The sequence below is a fragment of the Sinocyclocheilus rhinocerous genome, unplaced genomic scaffold (genome assembly GCF_001515625.1).
Source record: "Sinocyclocheilus rhinocerous isolate Xijiao unplaced genomic scaffold, SAMN03320098_v1.1 scaffold921, whole genome shotgun sequence".
Classification (NCBI taxonomy): Eukaryota; Metazoa; Chordata; class Actinopteri; order Cypriniformes; family Cyprinidae; genus Sinocyclocheilus; species Sinocyclocheilus rhinocerous.
The window spans coordinates 553398-557370 of record NW_015640057.1 but is presented as its reverse complement, the minus strand read 5'-3'; the positions used below and the strand labels follow the sequence as shown (position 1 = coordinate 557370).

At 35.4% G+C, this 3973-nt stretch overlaps 1 protein-coding gene across 1 annotated transcript in view; it reads left to right on the top strand.

The window, feature by feature from the left end:
• The window catches only part of LOC107752477 (copine-8-like), a 76965-nt gene that overhangs the window by 9916 nt on the left and 63076 nt on the right, over positions 1-3973 (top strand). The window lies entirely within an intron of this gene.

The following is a 3973-nucleotide window of genomic DNA, read 5'->3' as shown; positions in this document are numbered from 1 at the left end:
TATATATAAATAAAGGTACTGCAGGGGGTTTGTGAGTTTAATGAAAAGCCAATCATTAATTGACTCATAAAAATGCAAAATTAAAATAAATCATTTTAAAATAACATAAATCGAAATAAAAATGTATTATTTTACATGTTTACCTGAATGTCACGTGACCATTAACCAACATCAGAGAGCCATGAACATGAAAATGTGATACTTAATTATTAAATATTAATTTTAAAATCTCAGGACATTCTTCAAGTAAATATATTAGGTGAAAAGGGTTCAGATGACAACCAAGTTTGGGAATGCCTCCATTCAGGTAAATAAGAAATAATATGAATTTGTGCATTTTAATGTGTTTGAAAGACAAAGCTTTCCAAAGACATTGTAACAGATGGTTAAATAACCCACTGAGTGATAACTGATGTTGAATAAAAAGTAATAGTCCATGCTATTTTCAATCCTCTTCTCTAGGTTCTTCATGCTGCAACAAAAAGAAGAAACAAAATCTTTCAAGTCTTTCTGGTGAAACACCCTTCAAACTTGCACCATCATTTCAAACAAACACAAACACTTCCGGATGTTTCCTCACAGCACTGAGCGTTAACTATGCATGATATTACAGCGTCTGCTGCTGGCACAACCTCGCAATCCAAATCACTCTATTAGCCCACAGCCTATGTTCAATTAGACATTTATAAACTATTATTATGCAGCTCTCGGGATTGTTTTCTTGTGCACAATGATTTCAAATAAATAGTTCATGTACTTATTTGATGTACTTACTCGTGTAATAAGCGGGATAATGTAGAGTCAGCCTACAAGATCCTGACTGCCCTCTCAGTGATAACCGGCTGACTGTACATTATCCTATAGTTTAATGAAACCAGAAGTAGACTTATCAGTAAACATTTATGGAGTGTTATGCTTTTGTGCATATCTTTGTTTAAAATAAATGACACATCTAATGCACTGATGTACTGTAAGTAATGTTGTTTGCTGTGTCTGTGGGTGAACCGGTTGAGCATCTGTGTGACTCCTGAGCTGATTTCACACAGACTCATAACACTGAGAGCAGGAGCGTGTCAACTCTAGCCTCACATTTCTGATGTTGTGTGAGAATGCATAACCTAATTTCATTATAGTCACAAATCAGTGTGTTTGTGTGTTGTCAAACCGCAGCAATACAATAATAGATATACTGTGTTTTATGAGGTTTCTCTGACTCATCGCATGCTGGTTTTACACACATGCACTGGCTGCATGGCATATTTGTCTGTTTCTGGAAAATAAGAACAGATATAGATTTATGGGGGTTTCTTCAACAGGTGCTGGTGGGTGAAGAAACACTTTTAAAAGAAGAGTTAATTTAAACATTTAAATATATATGTTAATTCTGAATGTATTGACAAGTATTTATAGTGAACTAAAATATACTTTTATGTAATTTATATTGAAACCTGTATGCCATGTATTTAAATATATTGTAATTACACATTTTTAATGATAAAGATGCAGTTTGGTACATTTTAAATATATTAACTCTAAATTCAGTATCAAATAATTAAAATATCATAATATAAATGTACACTGTAAATAAAATTCCGTAAAATTTACGGTAAAAAAACGGCAGCTGTGGTTGCCGGAATTTTACCGTAAAAAATACTTTAATTTAGGTTTTACGGTTTTAACTTGAATTTACAGTTAAATACCGTACTCTTTTCCATACAATGAAACTTTTGGTAACACTTTATTTTAAGGTGTTCTTGTTACACGTTACATGTACTTACTATTCTAATAACAATAAAATATGCATAATTACATGCAAGTACCCCTAATCCTAGTCTTGCATAGCCAGACCTTCAGACTGACAGCTGAAGGTCTGGAATTCATGGCAGCTTTCATTGGCCAAGGCAATGTCAAACAACCAATCACCGTACGTTTCGTTTCAGCGTCACGCTTCGGGGCATGGAAATGTCGCCACAATAACAGACCGGTGTGTAAAACTCTCGGACGTATTTTAAAGATTCTGTGCCACGAACTAAATATTTCACATAGTTTTGAAAAGTTTAGTTGATACTGATAAGCGCTCGTTGTCACAGTTGTAAACACGACGGCGTTCTTCTTTCATGAGGGGGTTTGGCGTCACGCCATCTTTGTTTCAAAGCGGAACGTTAAAGAACGCGACACACACGTCTCCCGGAAATCCTGTATAATTCAACCAATCCGACAACGACTTCGAAACTCCTGAAGTGTTTCCACTTTTGTGTGCCGTATGCATCAGACGTTCCGTGGGCGTGACGTCTGAGGCTGAGACTACCCTAATCCTAAGCCTAACCATACAGTAAGTACATGAAGTTAATTGATATTACTCAGTACTTAACTGTATAATTACACTGTAACAAAGACACCTTAAAATATTGTGTAACCAAACTTTTTGCATCATTTGTCGAAATTGAAGCTTGAATGGACTGACACTGAAAAGGCTGTTTCTAAAACTATGAAACGTAATTACAATATGAATTATATAGGCCTAAATGTTTAAAACCATCATAAACAAGGAGTGCAATAAGCATGAACCATTTCGATATTTGTTGTGTCAAATGTAATGTGATTCATATCAGTGTTTTTAAACGTTAATTACAATATCATTCTAGCTCTAAACGATACAAAGCAGTCTGCTATTTTAAAATGTCATTTCCATCACAAAAGGATAGGCTATCAAACGCAAATCATAATCTGACATTTGGTGGAAATGACACTGTGATGGGAATTTTATCACAGAACTGAACTGAACCGAATCCTCTTTGATGCAGGAATATGACTCTGCTGGACAGTGTTAGTTAATAAATGACATGTGTAATAATATAAGTACATATTTTTAACATTCTTAAAGTAGACATGACCAACATACACATACAGTTCTAGACAGAGATATTTTTAGCCCAATTAACAGAAACTGATATGCAGTGTTGGGAAGATTACTTTGGAAATGCAACTGGTTACAGATTACAAGTTACCCTATTTAAAATGTAATAAGTAGTGTAACTATTTCAAATACTTTATTAAAGTACTCACTACTCAGTTACAGTAAAACTCAACACTGATTACTGTCACACTTTCAAAATCCTTTATCACTTGAATTAAGGTTATAATAATTTCATTTTAAAGCACAGCCACCACAAACAGTTAATCTTAAAAAAAAATAAAGCATAAACCCAAATAGGAAATAAAACAGTTATTGAATAAGCATGTGTCCGAAACATTGGTGTCTCATATTTTAGAGCAGACAATGCAATTTGGGAAAGACGTCAATTAAATCTGTTTGTGTGTGAAAATATTCAGATGTAATCTTTTGTAATCGTTAACATTTTAACTGTAAGTTAATTACATATTATTTTCTCAGAAACTTTAACCGATTTTTCTGTGATTAAATTACGCAATACCGTTACATGTAACTAGTTACTCCCCAACACTGCAGCTGTATGAAGACTGTGCGGTTCACCAAGCCTTCTGTGAGTTCACTCTTACACACAGTACAAATACGGGTTACACTTTATTTTAAGGTGTCTTTGTTACAGTGTAATTTTACATTTAAGTACTGAGTAATATTAATTAACTACATGTACTTAGTATATGGTTAGGGTTTGGCTTAGGGTTACTTGCATGTAGTTATTCAAAATGTATTGTTATTATAATAGTAAGTACATGTAACGTGTAACAGGGACACCTTAAAATAAAGTGTTACCAAAACACGCTTGATATTTTTGTCAAGCGTGAACCACGCGTCTTGCTGTCACGCAGCTCGGCGCTCACTGACGCGCGTGACGCGCAGGAATTCGCGCGCCTGTGACGCCGCGCGTGAAGCGTTGTGACTCCCTCACACACACTTACACACACACACACACCTCGCTCGGCGGCGGCAGCATGTCCACAGTGATGAGCGGCTTGGTGAACATGGCGAGTCTCGCGGATTTCGAGCCGC